This window comes from Vicugna pacos, unplaced genomic scaffold (assembly GCF_048564905.1).
Source record: "Vicugna pacos unplaced genomic scaffold, VicPac4 scaffold_20, whole genome shotgun sequence".
NCBI lineage: Eukaryota > Metazoa > Chordata > Mammalia > Artiodactyla > Camelidae > Vicugna > Vicugna pacos.
The window spans coordinates 64,072,960-64,099,854 of NW_027328741.1; the positions used below are offsets into that span (position 1 = coordinate 64,072,960).

At 44.8% G+C, this 26,895-nt stretch overlaps 1 protein-coding gene across 1 annotated transcript in view; it reads left to right on the forward strand.

The window, feature by feature from the left end:
* Nucleotides 1-26,895, forward strand: part of LOC140693687 (uncharacterized) — a 65,953-nt gene that overhangs the window by 29,063 nt on the left and 9,995 nt on the right. Inside the window, exons 16-17 of the mRNA XM_072957395.1 lie at nucleotides 5,327-5,479; nucleotides 6,237-6,344. The gene's annotated coding sequence lies outside the window, so the exon portion shown is untranslated. The remainder of the gene's footprint in view (nucleotides 1-5,326; nucleotides 5,480-6,236; nucleotides 6,345-26,895) is intronic.

Here is a 26,895-nt window from a genome sequence, read left to right on the forward strand (position 1 = left end):
TATCTTCTAACTGGAAGTTTGTACATTTTGATTATCTTTCCGAATTTCAATCATCCCCTGACTCACCTCTGGCAACCACCAACCTGATATCTGTTTCTATGTGTTTCGGTTTATTTTGTAGATTCCACATATAAATGAGATCATAGGTATTTGTCTTTCTGTCTTATTTATTTCACTTAGCATAATACCCTGAAGGTCCTCCCAAGTTGTCACAAATGGCAGGATTTCACTTTTATAATGTCTGAATAAGATTCCATTTTATATACATATATATGCATCACGTTTTCTGTACCCATTCATCTGCTGATGGACACTTAGGTTGTTTACATGTCTTGGTTATTGTAAATAATGATACAGTGAACATGAGGGTGCAGTTGTCTCATTGACATAGTGATTTCATTTCCTTTGGATATATTCCCTGCAATGGACTTGCTGGATCATATGGAAGTTCTAATTTTAAATTTTGGGGGAGCCTTCATACTCTTTTCCCGAGTGATGGCACCAATTTACATTCCCACCAACATTGCACAAGTTTCCCTTTTCTTCACACCACCACCATCACATGTTGTCTCTTATATTTTGATGACACCCACCCTGACAGGTGAGAGGGGTATCTCATTGTGGTTTTGATTTGCATTTCCCTGATGGTGAGTGATGTTGAGCACCTTTTCATGTACCTGTTAGACATCTGTGTGCCTTCTTTGGAAAAATGTCTATTCAGTTCCTCTGCCCACTTTTTAAATCACATTGCTTTTTTTTTTTGCTGTTGAATTGTAAGAGTTCTTTATATGTTTTGAGTGTTAACCCCTTATCAGATATATAGTTTGAAAGTACTTTCTCCCCTTCTGTCTGTTACCCTACCCTCTGCTTTCTGGATGACAGGGGTCAGGCACTTGGGAATCTCTGCTTCTCACGTGTTTCCAATGTTGGTTGGGTGAGGGCTGTGTTCTGATAAAAGTGTACACAACCGTGGGTCACTACCCCTTATTTTAGGAGGTGGGCTCTGAAGAGTGCAGTGTGGGCAGGGATGTTTCCCTGAAGTCATCATTTGGATGGTCATGTGCTCTGGAACTCACATCAACTAGCCCGGATGTGATGGGGCAATTTGCAAAGGGAGGACCTTGCAGCTAAGACACAGACCAGGTGCTCTTGTGTCTTGTTGGAAGGACCTGGAAACAAAGTTGTGTGGAACAGGGAATCCTCCAGGTCACAAGGCTCAGTTCAGACTTCTGGGATGCAGAGACCTGCTCTGAGCCACTGTCACTGAGGAGCGAAGGGCCTCAGGCAGGAGGGAGGAGTTGCTGGATTTCACTTGCCCTGTGTGTCAAGTTTCAGCTCTGGTGATGTGTGGAACATGGGCTTAGCTTTGGGAATGTAAGAGGAGAGGTTCCTGGGGAAGGGCTGGCTTTTTCCTTTGATTGAGGTCCTACTGTGTGCCAAGCACAGCAGTCCTCTGAGTCAGGGCTGGAAAGCCAGGCACAGAGAGGTCAGGGAGTTTCCAGGTCACACAACATTAGGCGCATCATTAGGGTCTGATGCAGACCTGACGCCCAGCCCACATTCTCTCTCCTTTCCCAGGACCATCATGATCCCACATGTCAGAATCACCCAGAGAGGCCCAGGTATGGGCACTGGGACCTTTCCTGCCTAACATGCAAGGAGCCTTAAGAGGGACGACAAGGCACTTCCTGAGTCCATGATGCCCAGAGGCTGCTCTTAGCAAGAGGCTCAGCACACACTCTTGGATGAATCCTAGCTCTGTCCTGAGTCACTCTGTCCTCCCTGCCTCAGTTCTTCTGCCCACATGGGGCTGGAAACAGCAGCCACTTCACAAGGGTCTAAGGAACCTCCAGGATCCTGGAAGCAGCACCCTCACACAGGGAGCACGGTCTCCTTAACTTTTCCTCACCTCTTTGCTGGATGTAGAGTCCCAGCGGGGCCCTGGCTTGTCCCAATTCTCACCCCAGATCAGGGTCCAGCAGGGGGTGGTGTCCAGGCTGGACTCTGTCCTCTGCCCCTTTTGGGGACCCTCATTCATCGCACCTTGGCTGCCTAGACACTGTCTTCCAGGGGCCACTCTGTGCCTCCCACACCTACCTAGCATCCACCCACCCTGGGTTACTCCAGCGCCCTCTGGCCCTTGGACACACACCTACTCCGTGTTGAGTGGAAATGAGGTGACCGACATGCTGGGCCTCCTGGACAGTCTGGAGGAGCCCGATATCCCCAACCTGCCCACCACCCCAAGAGCCCAAGATGGGGAGAGGGTGTGCCTCCATTCATACTCTGATTTGCTCAGATTCTCAGCACCTACTTTGCTGGGTGGATATGGGGGCAGAGGTATGATGTAAAAGCAGGAGACCTGGACAGCAGACCATGAGAAGGGGGCTAGCCCAGGCTGGTCTCATAACCCCCTTAGCTTTGGTTTTATCATCTTTAAAGTGGGACAGACTCTTGTGAGGTGAGCAGGATCCTGACCCATAGCCAGGAACTGCCCTACACGCCTAAGAGAAGCTCACTGACTCCTCACGAAAATCTGTGGGGCAGGGACAGGCATTATCACCCATTTCTGCAGAAGTAACTGAGGCACAGAGAGAACAGCTGAGGTGACCACCCCAGATTACAGAGCCCAGGTCATCTGGTTCCAGTGTCCAGGCTCATGGTCAGTGCCCACTCTGGGTTTTCCTCCTCCCTTCATCCTCCACTGGGACCCATGGCCGCAGCCTCATCTCAGTGTGATTGTTCATGGGGAGCAGGATGGGTGCACTGAGGGCCCGTTTCTCTGAGGACTGCTTTCCCAGAAGGCTCAAGGGGTTGACTGTATTCACTACTGGACACCCAGGCCTGGGCCCAGGCCAGCCACACTGCAAAGCCTGAATCAATGATTGTTGAGTGAATAACTGAACCTCTGCATGTACCTGCATGTTGCCCCCATTTCCTCATCTCCACAGCTGGCTACCCGGCCAAAACCCCGTGTAATCAGGCCTGGGCCAGGGACAGTCAAGGGGACCAGAGATGCTCAGCTGGGGACAGGAAGCCTCAGGGGCCCTGTGGCTGTCCCAAGCATCTCCTGGGGCAATTCACAGGGAAGCCCAGCCAGCTTCCAGGAACAGCAATCAGGTCCCAATCCCAGGGGTATAAGGTAGGTCTTGAGGGGTGTTTCCTGAGACTGACATTGTGTATGAAGGGGGCCTGGGGGTCAGGCTGCTTTCAACGTCCATTCCAGGCCTACATCCCTGCTGGCAGCATGAAGCTAGTCATAAAGGACACAGGCCGTGGGGCCAAGGCTATAGCAGTGCTCTGCTCCCTCTCTGTGGCTCAGTGTCCTCATCTGTAACAGAGAACTAGTAACAGGGCCATGGGAGGGCTCACTGAGACCCTCCTCTGTGGCTTTGGTTGGACACTGCCCTCCCTCTGCTCAGTGCCATTCTCTGTAATAGAGAATAGTAACATTTCTCTTAGCCCGTTTTGGCCCCATTTTTCTGAGTCTCTTTCTACATTGGGCCCAGGGCTTTCACAGAGATCACAGACTTGGGATGTAATCAGAGTGTGGTCACAGCCCTAGTGGTCTCAATTGAGGCCAGAGGAGCTTCAGGGGGGGGTGGGAATCCAGAACTGCTTCATGGAGGAGGTGAGATCTGAGCTGTGTCCCCAAGGATGAGCTGTCATCTAGCTGAGGCCTGACACTGAGCAGGACCCATGTACATGGTTAATGAGGGTGTGAATGAATGAAATGGCACCCCTCTAACAGAGAGTGAGCGGGGGAGTCCCCTAGGCCAAAGCAGGAAACACAGGGCACCCTGGGGGAGCAGAGGGCGGGGCTGCAGTTTGATGCCCGCCTCACCCTTTATGGGTGTCTTGCCACCACTTTAGCATGTGTTCTGGTGGATTGGGAGCCCTTTTCTCTCCTCTGCTTCAGTATCCTTCTCTTCATTCCGAGGAACACCCGCCTGTGTCACCTCAGTGTCCCCAAGTGGACCTGGACCTGTCTTGTGGGAGATTTTGAAGAGGAATTTGGTGTGCAGCCCAAGACTGAAGTGGGAGGGAGAGGATAATAGGGACCTCCAGAGGGGATCATGGGCTGGGAGTCATCGGAGGGGTGGGGAAGGCAGAGCCCAGAGCTGTAGGATCCTGCTAGTGGTGGCTCTTTCACGAGGGGCTTCACAGGGAGGAAGCAATCATGGGGAAAAGGCAGAGCTCAGTTTGGGGCTTGCTGACATGGAACAGCTCATCACAGAGATGTCCAGAGGAGCTGGATGTAGGGAATGAAGATGCCACTGATGTCAGGGTCAAAGCCTGAGACCCAGATGAGGTGGGGCGGTGGCGCAGGGGAAGGGGCTTGAGGATATCAAGATGTTCATTCATTGGGGTCCTCAGGGTGGGGACCTTCATGTTCATTTCACAGCCACCTGGTGCCTGACAGAGTTAGGCTTAGGGAGGTCACTGAGTAGACACGTGCCGATAACCTAGATTCTCCTCTTTCCACATAAAGTCCCTGGTGTGAAGCCAGCAGGCACTCTTCAGAGTCATACACCCTCACCCCTGGGCTCTCTGTGTGCCTAGAGCCCAGTGGCCCCTTACCTCCCACTCCCCACTGCAGGACCCTTTGCACACCTGCATTTCCACAAGCTATAAAGCATCTTCTCTTGCTGTGTGTTTACCCTATGAAACCTCATTGCCCCAGGAAGAGAGGCCTCACATCCTTCCCTTATTAAAGTGGTAAAGCCTTTTGTTCAGAGAAGCCCCTGTCAGATCTCATAACCAACCAGGTACCTGTGCATGAATTGATCGTGCAGCCCCCTCCTCCTTGTGTGTACAGCACCCCCCCAATAACAGACCCCACACACTCAACCTTGGCGCTCGTGTAGGCACCTCTTGCCTGTGTGGCCTGATGTTGTCTATAGCAGTGTCCCTATTGAACTTTCCTAAACCCTTCTCAGACGCTGGTATTTCTTTACCAACCCAAGTAATTAGCCTGCCATTGTGCCCACAACACCTGAAACAGAGTTGGCTAAATTATGCAAATTGATGATGCAGGTTAATTTGCTATAAAGCTGAAATCAAGGTTTACAAATAAAAGCAACATACATACTCAAGGCAGGACTAAGAACTCACACGGATAACTAAGACCCTCCACATACATCCCACTTTGCCCTTAGGGCCTTTGCGATGGCTGCTCTTCCAGCCAGGATCTCTCTCCGCCTGCTTCTTAAACACCTCCAGGAATCTGCTCAAATGTCCTCCCTGACCTTATTTTTCTCCATGGAACATATCACCTCCGGACATTGTGTATATTTTACTTAATTTTCTCTGTGTCCCCCACCAGGCTGTCTGCTGCATGAGGATGGAGAACTGACTGCTTCACTACCTGCTGTGCCCAGTATCTGGAACCCACCCAACACACAGTAGGACCTCAGAGATTGTGTGACGGGTGTGTGATCACTGTAGGCCACAGACAAAAGTCTTCCCAGCAGTCATGGTAAGAGTCATTCATTCTCTACTTACTGAGCCCTACTGTGTGCTGGATACTGACCTGGGTGGGAGGCATGCAGTGGATTAGACACAGTGAGCACACACAGCATGTTAGGAGGGACATGTGCTCTGGAGACCACACAGGGCTGGGAGAAGTCAGGAGTGCAGGAGTGGAGGAGAAGAGGGCCAGGTGGAGACAGTGGTGCCAGAGGAGACAGAGAGGTGGGGCCCAGGTCGTGCAGGGCTTTATGGCTCCTGTGAGAGCTTTTCCTCAGGGCAGCGGAACCATGGCTGGGTACGGAGCAGGGGCCCGGTTCCTGAGTGCTATGCAGGAAATGGAGCAGGTGTCTGCTGGGGAGATGTGCGTGGAGGAGGCTGTCCCTGTAGACTGTGCAGGCAGAGAAGGCTCCTCTGAGGAGGTGACATCTGAGCTGAGCCCTTGTATGGACCGTGTTTCCACCTTCTGTAGACTGGATGCTTTCATCTGCCCTGCAGCCCTATGCAGGACACACCCTGTTCTCAGTCACCTGGACTTGGCCTCCTGCCTGCCTTTTGGGCCCTCCCACCCCAGAAGGAGTCCTTCTAGATCTAAATCACTACCTCCTCCACTGGACTTGGACTCACACTGAGCCACTGTCCACCTGCCCAACTCACCCAGAGTCAAGTCCAGACACTTGGGGGAGTCCCTCCACTCCAGAGCCCATGAACTTACTCAAATGGCCAGTCCTCAGCCTGCTCACATGCCTCACACTCCCCTCCTGCAGAAACCCTGTGACAGATCATGTCCACAGCACCCTGCTCCTCCGATCCTGACCCCAGGCTTTCCCATGGGGTGTGACCCCGCATAGGTTGCAGTCCCCTCATCCAGTCTGGTGAGTAGAAACTACCTTTTCTTTTTTCTTTTGTTAATATATTTATTTTTTAATTTTTATTTTATTGAGTTATAGTCAGTTTGCATTGTTGTGTCAATTTCCAGCATAGAACATAATTTTGTCAATTGTGTTTACTCTTTCAAGAAACCATCTCTTGGCTTGATTTTTTCAAATGTTCCTTATATCTCTATTTTATTTTCTTCCTCCCTGATCTTTATTATTTCCTTCCTTCTGCTTACTTTTGTTATTTTTGCTCTTCTTTTTCTAATTCTTTTAGGTGGTAGGTTTGATTGTTTATTGCAGTTGTTCCTCGTTTTTGAGGTAGACCTGATTCTCTCGCTATAAACTTCCCTCTAAGCACTGCCTTTTCTGGATCCCATAGGTTCTGTGTGGTTGTGTTTTCATCATCATTTGTCTCAATGTGTTTTTTATTGCTTCTTTGATTTCATCATCCACCCATTTTATTTAAAGTAGTATGTTGTTTAACCTCCATACTGTCATTTATTTCTCCTTTATTTTTCTGTAGTTAATTTCTAGTTTCATGTTATTGTGGTCAGAAAAAGTTGCTTCAAATATTTTCTATCTTCTTCAAATTGTTAATGCTTCTTTTGTGCCAAAGTATATGATCTATTCTAGAAAATGTGGTATGTGCACTTGAGAAGAATGTATGTTCTATTTTAGGGAAATATAAAGTTCTGAAAATATTACCCAAAACAAATTGTTCTATTGTATCATTTAATTTCTATGTTGTCTTATTAATTTTATGTATGGAAGATCTGTCCAGTGATGTTAATGGATTGTTAAAGTCTTCTACCGTGATTGTATTCAGATCAAATTTTCCCTTTTTATCTGTTAGTATTCTCTTTTTGTCTGTTATATATTTAGGTGCTCCTATGTTGTGTTCATATATGTTAATGAGTGTAATATCTTCATCTATGACTCCTTTAATCATTATAAAATGTCCTTCTTAATCTTTCTTTATAATCTTTGTTTTAAAGTCTATTTTATTTGAAATCACTGTTGATATTCCTGCTTTCTTGTGATTTCCATTTGTGTGGAATATCTTTTTCAATCCTCTCACTTTCAATCTATGTGTGTCCTTCTCCCTAACGTGGGTCACTTGTATACAGCGTATTGTAGATACTTGCTTTATTATCCACTCTGCACTGTATGTCCTTTGATTAAAGCATTTAGTCCGTTGACATTTATAGTAATTATTAATAGAAATGTGTTTATCACAATTTGAACTTTGTTTTGGAGTTCATTTTGTATTTCCTCTTTGTTCCTTACTTTTTCTTTTTGTGGTTTGATAATTTTCCTTTGTATTATCTTGGTGTCTTTTTAGTTTTGTGACTCTATTGTAACTTTTTGGCTTGTGGCTACCCTACTTTGTACATATATTAACCCATTACTATATCTGTTTGTTTTAAACAGATAATAATATAAGCTCAAACCCATCCTACCAAGAACAAAAAAGAGAGAGAGACAGAGAGAAAGAGAGAGAAACCTGCATATTTTCTTGCTCGCCTCTCCCACCCTTAATGATTTAGATGCCGTCTTTTATGATTTCATGTTTATTCTGTTGTAATTCATTGTAGCAATCACCTTTCCAATTATGGTTTTCTCCTTTTTGTAGCATCCTGCTTCTTTTCTATTTAGAGTAGGTCTTTCAATATTTCCTTTAGCATAGGTTTAGTGTTGCTAACGTCTTTTAGTTTTTGTTTCTCTGTGAAGTTCTTTATCTCTCCTTCTATTCTAAAGGATACCCTTGCTGGATAAAGTATCCTAGGCTGCATCATTTTTTCATTCAGGACTTTGAATACACCTTGCTTCTCCCTTCTGGCCTGTACTGTTTTTGTAGAGAAATCAGCTGAAAATCTTATGGGGGTTCCCTTGTATCTCATTCTTTGTTTTTCTCTTTCTCCCTTTAGAATCATTTCCCATTCTCAACCCTGGTCATCCTGATTGTAATATGTCTTGGTGTGGGTCTGTTTGGGTCCTCCTTGTTTGGGACGCTCTGTGTTTCCTGTACTTGGATATCTGATTCCTTCTTTAGGTTTGGGAAGTTTTCAGTCATGATTTCTTCAAATATCTCTTCAATCTCCTTTGTTCTTTCTTCTCCTTCTGGGACCCCCAATATGAGTAGGTTGGCATGCTTTATGTTATTCCATAGGTCCCGTATATTGCTTTCATTGGTTTTTATTTGTTGTCTTTCAGCTGTTTTGTTGTCCTGTCTTCTAAGTCACATATTCATTCCTCTCAATTATCCAGCCTACATTTTACAGCCTTTACCTCAACTCTCCTCTCAGCAAATGAGTTTTCCAATTTTCACTGGCTCCTCTTTAGAGTTTCAATTTCGTTATTTGACATATTCTCTGTCTCTATACACAATCTCTTTTAGTTTCTTCAGTACTTTGATCACTCCTTTTTTGAAATCATCTAGTAGACTATCAATGTCTATTTCATTGATTGTTCTTTCAGGGGGTTTATCTTGTTCTTTTAATTGAGACAGGTTGCTCTGCTTTTTTATCTTGCTTATATCTCTCTGGCACTATGGCTTATGGAGTATCAATTATCTACTGTGGTCTTTTAAGAGTTTATTTATTTATATAAAGTGGATGCAGAAATAAAACTAAGCACAAAGAAATTAGTTTTAAAAGCAGTATAATCAATAACAGAAGAACATATTGAAACAAGATAACAATTGAGTTGGGATGAATTTTTAAAATATTAAAGGAAGAAAAAATATTTGAGAACAGAGTATAATCACAACAGAAGAACAAAACAAGGATAAAACTGAAATTGGACAAATTGTAAGATAATAATAAAAGTATTTTAAAAGAAAATTTTAAAAGGGATTAAAAATAGAAATATAAAAATTATTTAAGAAGTAACATTTAAAAAGTAAAAGAAAATGGAACAGAAAAGGAAAAGAGTATGTTCCCATGGAGATTGTGTGCCCTTAGTAATTTTATCAAGAGGTCCTTCTTAAATATGTGTGGTTACCAAGTCTTACTTCTGTGCCTTTTGTCTGTTATCCCTTTGGTTAATGATGTGGCCATTAACCTGTTAACCAGAGCCTACCCTGGCTATTGAATGGGGACTCCTCTTTGTTTTGTTGTTGTCAAAGCTCCTGCCCTTGCCTTGCTTCATGAACTCAGCTCGTTGTTTCCAGAGACCTTCTGGTCATACCCTTGGTCTGTGCTGCTCCCAGTGCCTGTAGGTAGACATGTCACTTCTCCTCCCAGTGCTGCATCTTGGTGCTGCACTCCTGCATGGTAGGTGGGCAGGTTGTGCCCCTTCTCAATGCCATGTCCAGGTGCAGCAGTCCTCCACAGTAGTTGGGTTGGTTGCTCCCCTATTCAGTGCTACTCCCCACTCCACATCTGTTTCACACTCTGTGGGTGGGCTTGAGGCAAATGGCCACACCAGCCCTAGTCCCTGCTCTTTGCCAGAACGTTGCTCCTTGTTCATTTGTCTTAGAGGTGTGAGTTCGTAGAGACACCAGGACAGAAACGTCCTATATGTCTGGGGATGTAAACAAGTCTCAGTCCCACCTATGAGGTTGCAGAACTGCCAGGTACATATTCAGGTTTCAACCCCATGTCTGCCTGGGTGGGTATGATGGCTGTGGCTGAGCCTCATCTCTCTTATTCTGAGAAAACACCAGTTATGTTGCCATGAGTCAGTAGAAACAAAGGACGAAACACCCCTTCCCCCAGGCAAGCTAGCAATATTGCTTTGCTTTATTTGTTTCTTATTTTATTTGAGGCCCAGGCTGTTCTGATCTGTATACAATCCAAGCAGTTGTCCACAGCACACTGCAGTCCCCCAGGGTTACCTATGTACAGTCAACCAGAGTCTGCCTGGATCCAGCAGCCTGTCCCTTCCCATCCCTGATTCACTTCTAGGTTTGGGGGTTGTTGACACACTTTGTGCCCATTTAACTTAATTCTGTCAGTCAAGGGTGGTTCTGTACACATCTGAGCCTCAGAGGTTCCCTGTCCATCCTGCTGACCTCTCTGTTGGAAACAGGGAGACCCAGTCAACCAGCACTATCCCTCCTTTGCTGCTCCCTCTTCAAAGGACCAACCCCAAGCCATTTTGCATTTTCTTCCTTCTTTTTTCCTTTTCTCCTACCAGATTGGTGGCACATTTTGTCTTTTGAATATGGCAATGTTTTATCAAAGTTCAGCAGATGTCCTGAGTGGATGGGTGTGTCTGTGAATGTCAGTCTTGGTGAATTTATTGAAGAGTATAAGATACAAGCATCCTTATACTCCACTATCTTGGCCTTTCTCCAAGAATATACACTCTTAATAATTTTGTCATAAGGTTATTTTTAACTATGGGTGGTTGCCAAGTCTTCCTTCCACGCCTTTTACCTGTTATCCCCTATGTTGGTGGTGTGGCTGGTGTTCTGGTGGCCTGAATCTGCCCTGGATATTGAGCAGGAGCTCCTTTTTTCCTGTGGTTGTCACACTCCTGCCCATATCCAGCTGTGAAAACTCCACTTGCTGGTTCCAGAGGCCGTCTAGTCGTGCCCCTGGTCTGTGTCCCAGCATCAGTAAATGGGTGGTCTGCACCCCCCACCAGATGCCTGGTCCCAGGACCACACTTGTGCAAGGTAGTTGGCAGGTAGCTCCCCTGCCGCATTAGGTCCATGCTTTGTAGGTGGACTCAGAGGAAACAGCTGCACTAGCCCTCACCCCTGCTCTGTTCTAGAACACTTCTTCTTGTGCATTTGTCTTAGAAGAGCCAACTCAGAGAGGCATCGGTGTGTAATGGTCCCTTCTTCTTGGGACTGTAAACAAATCTCAGTCCCACCTATGAGGTTGTGGAGCCCCTAGGTAGGGATACGGGTTTTGAACCCTCCTCTACCTGGGAACCATGCACCAGAAAATATGGTGGCTATGGCTGAACCTTGACTCTCTTCTCCCAAGAAGTCTCCAATAATGGCACTGTGGGTCTGCAGACACAAAGGCTATGGCTCCCCTTTCCCCCAGGGCACACCAGCAGTGTTTTCTGCCTTTTTTTTTTTTTTGTATTTTATGGGGTACCCAGGCTGTTCTGTATACTTTCCCAGCCATGGCACACAGAACATTGCAGTCCCCCAAGGTTTCCTCTGTAGAGTCAGCCCGAGTCCTCTGCTCAACTCAGACAGCCTGTCCCATCCCACCCCTGCTGGTTCGCGTCAAGGGCTGGGGATCGTTGGGACCCTTTATGCCCAATTAACTTAGTTCTGTCAGTCAAAGTCTATTCTATACAGATCTGAGCCTCTGAGGTTCCATCTCCATCCTGCTGAACTGGCCATTGGAGTTGGGGAGACCCAGTGTATTAATGTTATTCCTACTTTGCAGCTGCCTCCCCATTGGAATGGTCCAGAACTATTTTCCTTTTTCTTCTTTTCTCCTGTTCTCCCACCAGATTTGTGGAAAATTTTATCTTTTGAAGAAGCCAATATTCTCTCAAAGTTCAGCAGGTATTCTGGGTGGTGGGTGTGTCTGTGGATGTCACTCTTGGTGAATTTGTGGGAGAGGGTGAGTTCTCGAGCATCTTTTTTACTCCACCATCTTTCCTCCTCCTTCACTCTTTTTCTTTTGATTGGAACATTTAGTCCATTGACATTTATAGTAGTTATTTTATAGATGAGGGTTTATTGCCATTTTGAAATTTGTTTTCCGGTTGATTTTGGTAATTATTTGTTTCTTTCTTTTAATTATTTTTATTTTTGTGGTTTGATAAATTCCTTTTCTATTAGCTTGGTTTCTTTTTGGGTTTTATGACTCTAATATATACTTCTGATTTGTGGTTATCTTGTCATTCAAATATGGTAACCCCTTACTTCATCTGTTTGATTTTAGTTCATAGTCATGTGGGCTCAAGTGCATCCTAAAAAGAAAGAAGACAAAGAGAAAAAAGAAAAAAGTGAGAAAAAATATATATTCTCTTGCTCTCCTCTTCCACCTTTCATGATTTTGCTATTCTCTCTTTCTTGTTTGCTTTCTTGTTTTCTTTATTGACTTACTGACTTATTTATATCCTCATGTTTTCCCTTGCAACTCACTGAATTTATCGCATTTCCAATTATGGTTTCTTAATTTCTATAGCTTCCTGTTTATTTTTTATTTAGATTAGAACTTTCAAATTTTTTTTTAGCATAGATTTAATACTGCTGAATTCATTTAGTTTTTGCTTGTCTGTAAAATTCTTTCTCTCTTTCTGTTCTAAAGGATAGTCTTTCTAGATAGAATATCCTAGTTTGCAGCCTTTTCTTATTCAGGACTTTGAATATATCTTGCCACTCCCTTCTGGCCAGAAGTTTTTAGGTAGTGAAATCTGCTGAATGCTTATGGGACTCCCTTGTAACAAACACTTTGTTTTTCTCTCACTGCCTTTAGAATATTTTATTTAACTTTAGCCATTTTAACTATAATATGTCTTGGTGTAGATCTGTTTGGTTTCTCCTTGTTTGGGACCCTCTGTGCCTCCTGTACTTGGATAGTTCTTTCCTTCTTAAGGTTTGGAAAGTTTTCAGTCATGATTTCTTTAACTAACTTTTCAATCCCCCTTTCTCTTTCTTCTCCTTCTGGGACTCACCATTATGCATAGGCTGGCACACATTATATTATCTTGCTTTAATTGGTTTTTATTGACTTTTCTGTCTGCTGTTCTTTTTGGGTTATTTCTTTTATCTTGTCTCCTAAGTCATTTATTCATTCCTCTGCATTATCTAGTCTTTTTTGATTGCCTGTATTTGAATTTTCTATTTTTAACTAGCTCTTCTTTATAGTTTAAATTTTCTTTTTAAAGTTTTCTGTCTCTATTGATAGTCTCTTTTAGTTCTTTCAGTGATTTGATCATTCCCTTTTTCAAGTCTAGTAGACTATCAAAGTCTATTTTACTGCTTGTTCTTTCAGGGGATTTGTCTTGTTCTTTTAATTGAAAGTGGTTCCTCGGCTTCTTTATTTTACTTATATTTCTCTGGCTCTATGTATTTCTTCTAGACCCGTTTCTGAGCTGTTACATGTAGTAGGCAGGGTTGGAGCACTTCAGTTGTGAAGAAAAATAGGCAGAAGATGTTCACTGGGGAGTTCTCTCTGTGGTGTTGCCTGTCACTTGTTATGCAGACTTACAAAGTACTATTTGTTGATTTTGGCTTTATCCCTGCCTTAGCTATGGGAATGTCAGCCACCTACTCTGGTGCCACTCAGGTTCTGAGCCCCAGGAAACATCAGTGCAGATCCAGCAGTGTCAGTCCCTTGGACCTGCCTTAGCAAGTGTGCAGTCACACATATGAATTTGTGGTCCACTACAGGTTCAGCTCAAACCCCAATCCCGCACTCACATATGGAACCATACACCACCCTGTTGTAAATACCCTCACTGGCCACCCTTCTTGAGTAAGAACTCCACTCACTACCTGTAAGTCTCAGAGGTGTGGATCCACAAAGTGACCAGATACAGCAAATCCACCCTCTCTGTCTGGGGCTGTAAACAAATCTCAGTCCCGCCTGTGAAGTTGCAATGGCACAGGGTATGGAGTCAACATTCAGCTCTGCCTTTGTTCAGCAGTGTTGGCTCTCACCAAGCCCCATTTCTCTTCTCACGAGAACACACCAGCAATGGAGCCAAGTGGAGTAAGTGACTTTGGCACAGCTGTGTTTCATTCCTCCCCCATTATATCAAAATTGGTGCTTTTTTATGAGAGTTTCAGTCTGTTCTGTTCCACACACACACACACAGCCAGAGCTCACACTGCCCTCTAGTTTCCTGAGGCTGCCTCTCTGCAGTGTGACCCAGCCCTCTGCCTGGGCTCTTCACTGACTCCAGTAGCCTGTTCTGGCTCATCCCTGCTAGCTCATGTCTAGGGCTGGTCATCACAGGGACCCTCTGTGTCAGTTTTCCCCAGTTCTGCCTGCCATGCAGTTGCCACTGTCTCCTCCAAACCTTGGAAGCTCTGCTTCTTTCCTAGCTGATCTCCCAGCTAGAGAGGTTGTGTCCCAGTGTGAGGGTGCCTTTATTCCTATGCTACTCTTTCCCTGCAGGATCAGTCCTGCACTGAATTTTTCTTTTCTCTTTTTATTCCTTACCATATTTTGTGAGAATCTTCCTGTATTTCAAAATAAGAGACACTCTACCAGAGTTCAGGAGGTTTCTGTGCAATTCAATGTTTTTGTAGATGTAATTCTTTGAGTATTTGTGGGAGAGGTCAAGCTGTGAGTCTGTCTACTCTGCCATTTTGGCTCCTTCAAATTTTAAAATAGGGCTAGTTCTTTCTTAATTACTCTCAACAAGCTGTTGTAGTTTTCAGCGTACATGTCTTGTAATTTTTCCTTGCCTCTATTGGATGCTGATTCAGAACATACACAACCTTCTAGAGAAACCTGTCCCACCCTGCCATTTACTGCCAACTAGCTGGCCTGTGTCTGAATCACCAAAAGGTTTTGTTCTTTATCTGATTCTTAATTCTTTAGAATTTATCATTTTACTCTCATAAATGCTGATAGTACTTGTAACATATATTTTAAAATAAAAATAATAAACTTTATTCTATAGATGAAATATGAATGAATCTCAAGTAACATATGCTTTTAATACCTTAGAATTAGTAAAGCAATATAGATACATTATAAACGCTTGAAATGTTGCCTAAAGGAAAAGTGCAGAGATTTGCAAATCCCACTCCCAGAAGTGACCGTCATTAATGGTTTGGTGAACATCTCTCAGTCTCTATCTCTCTCATTCTCTCTGCCTCTGTGTCTCACACACCACAAGATTCATTTACATCTATGATGATTTGACACATATGTGGTTATAGAGATGACATCTGGGATGTAGATGATGGATTAACAGGCATCCAAACTGAGGGCTTCCTTGACATCAGGCAAAGACCTAGCACTCATTTTTCCAGCTGCACAACAATCATTCCTCCATGTGAACCAGAACTGATGAATCCCACCCCCTCTCCATGAACATTAGTGTTGCTTCCATTTCCCTAGTAGTTTAACCAGGATTGTGATGAACATCCTTGAAAAGACATCTTTGAAAAATTGTGCAAGAATTTTAGTATGATCAACACTAAGCATCAGCACTGCTCGGAAAGTGGTGCACTTGTGGAACTGTGATGCATTCTGCATACTGTTCTCCCAGAGAGAAGAGTCTGCTCAATCTTCCCTCCAGGGGATCTACTGTGGCCTCTGCCTCCTCATGTTGTCACTAGAGCTGGTTGTCTCCAGGCTAAAGGCCTGCCAGTGTGATGTTGACCAATGCTGTCTCCGAAGTGTGGACATCTTCATGCATCCTCACTTGAGAGGTCGAGCATCTCTAATATACACTGGCCACCTGCATTGCCTCTTGTTGGAATTGCATGTGTTTGTTCTGTTTCTGTTTAGAACACAGTGTTTCAAAATATTTTTGGACCACAGGGATGTGAAACCTTTCTCTGACTTTAGGTTATGAAAAATGATTTTTCCATGTTATGGTTTGTCTTTCATGGATTTTGATTATTATTATTTTTTTTATTTTGTTAGGTTATGTTTTGCCACAGGAAGAGCTAAGCATCTCCCTCCTGGCTCTGGTTTCACACATAGAATAGCAGTGCCTATCTCGAGATTATGCACATAGTTACTAAAAATATTCGTTTTGTATATCTCATATTTAATCCACCTGGATTTCCCTTTGAAATAACCAAAATGCTACTTCAAGTAAAAAAAAAAAAACACCAATCCCTTGTTAAAATATGACAGCAGACACAAACAGCCAACTTTTGTATGATTTCATTGATAGGGAACATCCAGTGTAGGGAAAGACACACAGAGAGAAAGAGGATTAGGGCTTGTCAGGGGTTGGGGGAGGGATAAAAGAGAATGTGTGCTTTGGATACGGGGTTTTATTTTGAGGAAAGAAACAGTCTGAAACTAGACAGTGACGATGGTTACACAGCATTGTGAATGCACTTAATGCTCCTGAATTGCACAATTTAAAATGGAAAAACATCTAAATTTTATTATGGTAAACTTAAAACTTAAAAATAGATGGTACTCTAAATGACATGAAAGAAAACAAGGAAATGACAGAAAAAACAAACAAAAATGATGCCAGGAGAAGGGAAGTAAAGTTCGGGTCTGGGAGTGGGTTGATTCTTAGAATTAGATGACAGTGTTGGTGGTTGCAGAGACATCTCAGCCCGTAAGGGTGGTGATGCCTGAATTGGCTCTGGGTCTCATAGAAGTATGTGTGTAGGTTCAGGGGGAGCTACAAGATCAGGCTCAGGGACTCCCTGCAGGACTGGTAATGTAACTTGGCTCTAGGTCTCCTGTAGGGCTAGTCTTACAGTCTGCAGAGCTGATGGGATGTGACACGGTTCTGTGTGTTTTGCAGGTGCAGGCTCGGGTTCCCCAGCAGGGTTGTTGGAATGGGACCCAGTCCTGGGTCTCCTGCAGGAGCCAGATCAGGATCTCATGCAAGACCAGGCTCAGGGTATCCTTGTAAGGCTTGTGGAATGAGACCCCATCATTTTTCTCCTGCAGCAGCAGATTCAGGGTGTCCCTGCAAGGTTTTTCAATTTCACCCTGCTCTATATCTCCTGCAGGAGCAGGCTTGGACTGTCCCTGCTGGGTTGTTGGAATATGACCCATCTCTGATTCTCTTTCAGAAGCAGGCTCAGGGTCCCCCTACAGGGCTAGTCGATTTTGTTCCAGTCTTAGGTCCTTTGCAGGTGCAGGACTGGGGTCTCCCTTCAGGGCTGGTGAAATGTGACTCAGCTGTTTGTCTCTTGCAGAAACAGGCAGAGTTTCTCCCTGCAAGCCTTGTGGAATGAGACCCAGTGCTGGGTCTCCTACAGGAGCATGCTCAGGGTCTACATGCAGGGCTAGAGGAATTGGACCTGGCTAATGGTGTCCCTGCAGTGCTGCTGGAATTGTTCCAATTCTTGGGTGTCTTGAAGGTGTAGGCTCTAAGTCTCCCTGCATTGCTAGTGAAATGTGACTCAGTTGTGGTTCTCCTGAAGGGACAGTCTCAGGGTTTCCCTGCAGGGCTGGTAGATGGGACATAGTGCTGGGTCTCCTGGAGGAGCAGGCTCATCTTGCAACATGACCAATCTCAGGTTCTCCTGCAGGAGTAGGCTCGGGGCCTTCCTGCAGGGCTAGTGGAATTGGACATGGCTCATGGTCTCCCTGCAGTGCCATTGGAATTGGTCCAATTCTTGGGTCTTTTGAAGGTGTAGGTTGCAGGCTGATAAATTACCTGTAGGGCTGGTGGAATGTGACATGGCTCTTAGTCTAATGCTAGAGCTGATTCAGGGTCTTTCCACAGGGTTGGTAGAATTGGCCCAGGCCTGGGTCTCCTGCATGTGCAGGCTCTGGTATCCCTGCAGGGCTTGTGGAATGTGACTGGGTTTCTGTTTCCTGCAGGGGCAGGCTCAGAGTCTCCTAGCAGTGTTGCTGGAATGGCACATGGTTCTGAGTTTCCTGCAATAGCAGGCTTATGTTCTTCCTGCATGGCTAGTTGAATATGACTCAGACCTTGGTCACTTGCAGGAGCAGGCTAGTTTTCTCACTGCTGGGATGGTGGAATCAGACCCTGTCCTGAGTCTTCTGCAGAAGTAGCTCCAGGTCTTCCTGCAGGGCTGTTGGAACATGACCCATCACTGGTTCTGCTTCAGGAGTAGGCACAGAGTCTCCTTGCAAGGATAGTGTAATTGGACCCAGCTCAGGGGTCACTACAGGGCTGATGAAATGTGTCCTGGCTCTGTGGTTCCTGCAAGTGTATATTCTGTGTCTCCCTTCAGGGTTGGTTTAGTGGGACCCATTCCTGAGTCTCCTGTAGTAGTAGGCTCAGAGTCTCCCTGTAGGGCTGGTGGAATGGGCCCCTTCTCTAGGTCACCTGCCAGAACAGATTTGGACTCTGCCTTCAGGCTGGTGGAATTGGGCCTGCTCTTGCATCTCCTGCAGGAGCAGGCCTTGGGTCTTCCTGGAAGAATACTGTAATATGACCCATCTCTGGTTCTCTTGCAGGAGAAGCTCATGGTCTCCCTAGAAGGTTAGCAGAATTTGTCCCATTCCTTGGTCCAAGGCTCAGGGTATCCCTGCAAGGTTGGTGGAATGGGACCTAGTCCTGTGTCTCCTGCAGTAGCAGGTTCTGTTCTCTTTGCAGGGCTGGTGGAATATGACTCCACCCTGTGGTTCTTTTGCAGATGCAGGCTCAGGGACCCCACCAGAACTGATGGCTCTTAGTCTCCTATGGGAGCAGGTGAGGGATTCCCTGGAGAGCTGTTGGAATTGGTCCCAGTCCTAGGTCTCTTACAACTGCAGGCTCAGTGTCTCCCTGCAGGGTTTGTGGAATATGACTTGGCTGTGGGTATGCTGCAGGAGCAAGCTCAGTGTTTCCATGCAGGGTTGGTGGAATGGGATCTAGTTCTGGCTCTCCTGCAGGAGGAGGCTGGGGTTCTCCCTGGAGAGGCTGATGGAATTGGACTGGGATGTCTGTCTTCTGCAGGAGCAAGCCTATGGATTACCTGCAGAGCTGGTAGAATGTCACACAACTCTTGTTCTTCTGCAGGAGCTGGCTCATGTTCTCTGTGAATGGCTTGGTCTCCCCCAGGAGTAGGTTTGTAGTCTCACTACAGGGCTGGTGTTATGTGACCCGCACTGTGTTTTCTGCAGATGCAGTCTTAGTGTTGGACTGCAGGTTTGGTGGAATGGGACGAAGTTCTGGGTTTCCTGGAGTAGCAGGCTCACGGTCTCCCTTCTGGGGTATTGGAATGTGACCCAGTCATGTGTTTCCTGCCGAAGTGGCCTCAGGATATCCCTGCAGGGCTGTTGGAATTGGACCTCACTGTGTATCACCTGCAGGATCAGGTTTGTGCTCTCCCAGCAAGGCTGGCGTATTTGGACCTATTCCTGGGTCTCCTGCAGAAGCAGGCTTTCAGTCTTCCTGCAGGGCTTCTGGAATATGACGTATCTCTAATTTTCCTGCAGGATCAGGCTTGCGGGTCACCCAGCAAGGCTAGTGGAATTGGACCCAATTCAAGGTCTTAGTGCATGATTGATGTAATGGGACCCAGTCCTGGGTCTCCTGCAGGACTGGTGAAATTGGACCAATTCCTGAGTCTCCTGCAGGAGGAGGCCCTGCATCTTCCTGGAGGGATGGTGGAATATGACAGAGATCTGTTTCTCCTGCAGGAACAGGCTCAAGGTCTCCCTACAAGGCTAGTGTAATTGGACACATTCCTGGATCCATTGCAAGTGAAGGCATGATGGTCTTCCTACAAAGCTGGTGGAATGTGATTCGGCTCTGAGTCTCCTGCAGGAGTAGGCTTAGGGTCTCCTTGAAAGATTGGTGAAATGGGACACAGTGCTGTGTCTCCTGCAGTAGCAGGTTCAGGTTCTCCCTACAGTATTGGTAAAATTGGACCTGACTCTAATTCTCCTGCAGTAGCAGACTGAGGGTATACCTGCATGGCTGGTTGAGTGTGAAGGAACAGCAAGTCTTAATACATTGGCCCACTCCTGGGAAAAGGATAAACAGGGCTTGGTGCATGGTCTCGTATTTTCTGAAAAAGCCCCTTGAGATGTGTTGATTCTGATGACCTCTTCCAAGAACTTGAACACTTTTAGAATCTCTGCCAACTCATCTTGTTTAGACTGAAGGACTCTGCCTTTCATCAGTTCTTGGAATAGAGATCAACACAAAAGGAAAGAGGGAAGAAAAAATTACCAATCTATCTGTTGAGAAATCAGCTGAAGACATTAAAAAGTTCTCTTGCAATACACTTGTTTCTATTTTGGTGCATTTAGAATCATTTCCTTATTATCAATTTTTGCCATTTAAATTAGAATATATATTGTCGTAGGCCTACTGGGGTTCATTATGCTTGGACGCTCTGTGCTTGCTGTGTTGAGATAGCCGGTTCTATATTTGGTTTAAGAAAATTTCAGTCTGATTTCTTCAAATACCTTTTCAAACCATTTGTCTTTATTCTTTTCCATGTGGGATCCCTATGAGTCATACACTGGTATGTTTTCTCTTATCCCAGGTTTCAGTTGCATTGCTTGCATTGGTTTTCACTTGCTTTTCTATGTCGTGTTCTGACTGAGTGATTGCGGTTATCCTGTTTTCTAAGTCATTTATTTGTTCCTGTGCATTATCTAGTCCGATTTGGACTGTCTTTAGCTTAGCTATTCTCACCATTGAGTTTTCCGATTATATTTGGCTCATCTAAAGTGTTTCTCTTTCCATTTATACTAGCCTGCATTTGTATTCATAGACTCAAGATTTCCTTCAGTGTTTTTATGTCCTCCCTTTTCAAGTCATGTTCTAGTAAATTTTGGGGGTCTAATACATTGGATGTTCTTTCAGGAGACTCCTGTCTTTTGAAAATTTGGAATAGTTCTTTTAACTTTATTATATCTCTCTATCGCTATGGGTTAAGGATTATCAGTTATCTATTATAGGCTTGAACGGCTTTTGTAAGTGAAATCATTTCTGTGCACATTTAGTTTTAATGCTGTGAGGATTGTTTTTGGTATGTAATGATGCCATGCATTCCTTCTGTGTCCGTTGCCTGTTATATCTATGATTGCTACTGTGGTTTTTGTTGTGGTGAATATAACCTATTCTAGTAAAGTTAGCAGAGTGTCATTTTGGTTAAATGTTTATCATAGCTCTGACAGTGCTGGGACTAGTAATTTTTGCTGGAATAGAGGTTTCCAAATGGTTTCTGGGCTGCAGGCTGGATATGTAGAGAGGGAATTTTTCCAATATACACTCATGAAAGTACATTCGTCCTTACTGTTGCCACGGAAAAGTCAAAATTTTATAATGGGTGCCCTCAGATTCTCTGCAAGCAAAAACAAAAGTGGAAACAAATCTAATGATGTCACGCATTAGAAACTGCTGAAACAATCCTGCAGTGCCACAATTGGGTCCTAAGTGTAGTACTGGGTCAGCACCACAACTATAGTTGCATTAGCATGTGGTAGGCAAGGTTGATGGAAAAGCTTCAAATTCTCCTATTTTTCAGCAGATCTCTGCTCCAAGAACTCTTGTCAATAAGGCATGGGAACTCAAAGGCAAGCATGGAGCATTTCAAAAACCTCTGCATTGGACAATAAGAAATTTCAATCCTGCCTATGAAAGTTGCAGATCTTTTGGCTATAGAATCTTATTTCAAGATTAATTGCCCTGGATTCTAGAAACCAGATAAAGATGGCTCTGATTGAGACCATTTCTCCTTTATGGAGAAAATAAGCAATTATACTGTGAATGTGAAATGGCTGTGATTAAGGCCCTGGGTTACTAAGCTAATCTACAACACATATGCCAGCAGATTTAATATTAAGAGAGGACCCAGGCAGATCTGTTCTCTAGATAGTACCAACCACAGCCCAAAACAATCTCGAAATCCCTGGGAATAAATTTGAGACATCAGCCACACCCCTAACACACAGATTCCACAGGCACACCTAGCTCAAAATTGGCAGATGGAGTCTTGGTCTGGGAATCAATTGAAGAGAAATTTTGTGATTATTGCTTTCCGTTATGTCAATCAAACTCCACTAGGCACTGTTTTAACCCTCAGCGCATCGTCTTCCATCTTAAATGACCTGTCAACTTTAGAGTGTGCATCCTAGTAAAACACAGTTTCCCCTTTACTGCTCCTTCACCAAAGGTCAGGTCCTGCACTGATTTCCATTCTCTACTTTGCCTTCTACTCTTTCCAGGTTATGTGAGAATTCTTTCTGACTTTTGAAGTAAGAGATGTTTGGCCATTATTCAGCAGGGATCCTGAGCCAAGGGCCGTGAGAGTGGATGCTTATCTTGCTGTATACATGGGAGAGAGTGAGCGAAGATTGCACTGGTACTCTGCCAGTTTGGCATGGATAAATTAACACAATTTAGACATAACTCACAGACACTTAATCCTTGTTTAGATATTTTTCTCTATATCAATGGTGGAAGGATGTGTTCGAAGTATCCAAGTCTGACAATGTGTACATACCTCCATTGCAGACTTTAAATAGTTAACAGAAATGAATTACATACTATGGGAAGGGTAAAAAATTAAGATAGTTTTAGAAATATGCTAAATCTAACTAAAAGACAGAGTTGCCATATTTAGGTATCAGCTTGAAATACCCAAATACCATTCAGGATATGGTCTATGTCCTGGCACTCCTCCCTGTCCTGCAATATTGCTGCCGATATATCAGCTGAAACCCCTCTGGAGGTTCTCTTGTGACTATGTTGCTTTCCTCCAGGCGCATTTTAAATCCCTGGGATGCTCATGAACTTCGTTGATTTGAATCATACAGCTGCTGGTAGGTCTATTGGGATTCCACCTCCTTTGGATGCTGTGTACTTCCTGAATTCGCATAGAAGATTCTATCATGGCTTTCGGCAAGTTTCAGTCTGATTTTTCTACAGATAACTTTTCAGAAAATTTTTGTTACTTTATCTCTTGCTTTTCCATCTGGGACTCTTACGAATCCTAGTCTTTCATGCCTTGTCTAACCCGAGGATTCAACAGCAATGTTTTCATTGGTTTGCACTTGCTTTCCTCTGTCAGCTTCTGACCGAGGGATTTCTGTTCCCATGTCTTCACAGTCATTCACGCGTCACTCTGCATTATCTAGTCTGATTAGGACTGAATTTTAGCCCAGATATTATCTCATCCATTGAGTTTTCTGATATTATTTGGCTCGTTATTAGGCTTTCTCTTCCCCTTTTCTGGTATTCTGCCTTTTGTGATTCTGAGACACTGTTGTTCTTCAGTGTTTCCCTCACCTCCGTTTTCAATGCTTTCTCTGGATTGCGTTTTGCAGTCTAGTTGTTTGAAAGCTTATCTTTTGGGCCTTCAATCTCTTTGGAACTGAAAATGGTACTTCCTGTTTCTTTTACTGTACTTCGTCAATTCTACTGGTCAGGTAATATCAGGTATCTAATATAGACTTCTAGAGCTTTGTTAAGTGAAAAATTTGGAATCTTGACTCTATGCAATTCCATGGGATTTCTGTGAGGACAAATTCTCCTAGACATTGATGCCATGTCCTGTTCCTGTGTGTTGTCTGGTATATCTCCATTTGCTGGTGTTGCCTTTGATGTGATGAACAACCCATACTATTTCGATTAGCAAAACCTCATTTTGATTACGCTTATCTCACATTTCTGAAAGTGCACAGTACACTTCCTTTGGTGGAAATGAAGCTTCTAAAGGTTCTCAGCTCTGCATTCTGCTCTATGTCACTTTGGAGTGTTTCCAAAACAGCCAACTGAGAGTGCGCTTGTGCTTTGAAGTTCCATGAGAATGTCCCAATGAAACCAGTTCTTCCCAGAGCTTCTCTGCCTACAGAAACACCAGTGGAAGCATATCAATGGATGTCACACATCAGGGCCAGTGGAATGATCCCGCAGACCGACCTTGGTGTCCTCGGTGCCGTACCGTGCCGGTGCCATCCAAAATGTAGCATCTGATTTTGGGAGATAATGCTGAAGGATATGCTTCATCTTCTCACGCTGTGGACTTGGACCACACTTCCTTGTCCTCTCATCCTTGTGGCTCGGGTGCACGAAGGCAACCACAGAGCTGTTGCGCATCCTGTGCCTCAAACCAAACCATAATCCCAGCCCAGGTTATGAATGTAGCAGATCCTAAGGCTTTTCATTCTGATTTCAAACCCAAGGCCCCCTGGATCCCTCAGACCAAATGCACGATATCTCTGATTCAGCCCCACACGTGCTCTATTGGCAAAATGCCCAATTGGTCCCTGGTCCTGCAGATGCACTGGGTGTGGCCATGGGACATATCGATAATCTCAACCGCGTGTGCCGGTGTGGTGGCCTTCTCATTGGGGTCACAAGTCGGTTTGCTCTCTTGATAGGGACCACCACATCCCACAACGCACTCCAGATCCCTGAGACTCAGCGTGTGCCCTCATCCGTAGCCCTAACACTCCCTGACCGCTGCCTCTGCTACGTCAAATTTGGCAGCTCGGATCTTGGTCTCAGAATCAACTGTGGGGATATTTTGCGCTGGTTTCTTTGAGTTCTGTCAGCCAAGCATCTGCTGTGCACTCTTCTAACACTCAGTGCATAACCTTCAATCCCATGTCTACTCTTCGCTTGAGAGTGTGCGTCCAAGTTAAACAGAGTTTCACCTTTGCTGCTCCATCACCAGGGGTCAGACCGTGCACTGGTTTCCATTCCCTGCTTTGCCTTCTCCAGCTTCCAGGTGTTCTGAGGCCTCATCCTGTCTTTGGAAGTAACAGACCACTCTTCGGCAAGTGTCCTGTGCCAAGGGCTGGGTGAGAGGATGTTTCCATTGCTGTGTACATGGGAGCGAGTGAGCGCAGGTTGCACTGTTTCTCTGCCAACTGGGCATCGGTGAATCAACACTTTCCAGATACACTTCCCAGATATGTGATTTTTGTTTAGCTCTTTGTTTCTATACAGCCGTGGGGGGAGAGATTGTCGGAAGACTCCAGTTTTCACATGGTGTTGGTGTCTAATTTGCAGTCTTTAAAAAGTTTAATAGAATTGATTTCCATGTTTTGGGAGTTATACGAAAATAAAGTTAGTTTTTCCAAAATCCTAAATCGACCTAGAAGTCAGACTTGTCAATTTCGGTAACATTTTGTCAGCTCTAAGGAAAATATAGACAGATAGAATGCAAAGTAGCAGTCCAAAGTGTAAAAGTGGTCATATCAACTCTTTACTGTTGAAGCCTCCGAAACCAACAGGAATCATGAAATAGCTACTGGAAACATGAAATAACCCCCAACCTTAAATTCACTTGTGCATGTGGTGCCCTTTACTCCCAATGACACCTAGTGGCCAATGTTGGCATTTCAAGGGGTAACATCCCTCTCTAGGAAAATACAAGAAAAAACAAACCAAATATATACTTTAGGTTTGAATCCAAAAGCACCTAGAGGCATTATAGCTTAGAGAACGCTGCTGCAGCTATGCTAGGCTATTGAGAACAAGGTGTTCTTCTATCAGTGATGAGAACGCTTAATCATCCGATCATGTTGGGTAAAGCAATTTAACGCAACCGTGTCTGCAGCCCCATGATATAGTGCACCCGTGGGCTTAACTCAATTGAAAGACTGTCCACATAAGCTGTGTTTTTAATGTCATTGGCGACTTTTACAGTTCAGTTCACTATCTGACTTATAATATTTACCTATACTGTCTTGAAAAACTGAGGCCTAGTACATATTCAAGTTCGTCAAATTTCCCCTCATTTACCACTCTCCCTTCACCCCAGAGAAGACACAAACCCAGCATTTGCTGAATCTAGCGGAAGGCCTTCGTTTCTTTGTGTGTGCTAAGTATTCAATTCCTATCTATTTCAGTCGAGACTCTTTGACCTTTAAGGAGTTCACTGTTTTCGCAGAGTGTGTAGCTGGAGGAAATCTAATTCGAGGAGGGGCTTGCCCTTCCCGTACTGGCTTCATTGCAGCTCAGGTACTGATCCTCCCAAATGGATGCCTGAGTGGAGTGGACGGAAGAGCAAGTGCTTGTTAGCTGGGCCCTAACATGGTAAAAGGCTTACCTGGTCTTGGTGCACTTTGGTCTGAATGGCTTGGAAATGTCCCTTGGGACGTGTGGATTCTCAAGGCCTCTTCCAAGAATATGAGCGTTTTGATCACCTCTGCCATCTCTTCCCTTTTAGACGTCAGGGTTCTTGGACCCGTTCTTGGAGCAGAGAATTGAGGAACTTCCTCAAGTCCACGTTGGCACTCCGTATGTTTCTGCCAGTATCAGCGAGGTTCAATAGGTCTCATGAATGTCTTTCGAGCCTGGTATCCTCTACAGCTGTCTCCAGGCCAGTAATCTCCATTGTAGCAGAACTTCTCTCATCAATGTGTTCGCATCTCTCCTCAATCCATGCAGCCAGCTTTTCGGACAGCTTCTCTTCGTGTCTCCCATACAGTCGACTTCAACAGGACTGGGCAAGTCTGAAGGTACCTCGGAGACTCACCAGTAAGGTGATGACAGGCAGATCTTCCACCATCTGGCCTTTCAGGTCTGGAAACTGACCCGTGAACTCAGGTCTTTGGGCAGCAGCAGTATCTCGAACTGACAGAGCTTCCCGGACCAAAGACCTAAGCTGAGCTCCACAGAGAGTGGCAGCCCCTCCATCACACGGATCCAACCACAGAACTCTGCCCGGTTACCTAGGATCCACCGGCCACAACAAGCCTCGCGGTACAAACCAACATTCCACCTGGAATCCAACCGGTAACTGCCATCCCCAAAGGCTGCTGCATCTTGTCAGTGTTGGGGGAGGGGCTGCATCCGACGAGAGGTTCCTAAGCTAAATGTGATTCTACCCACTAGCGTCCAATGGGCCTTTGTACTTCCCTCTTTCCTTTTCTTCAGATCTGTATGCACAGTACCAACGGAGGCAAGTGTGTCCATTTTCAGTTGATGGTTTCACACGTCTTTAAACTTTCTAACAGTTCACAGTACCCAGAGACCCTCTAAAGGAAACTTATGTTCCAGTAATATCCGTACACCCGGAATACATTTCCGTCGGTTGATT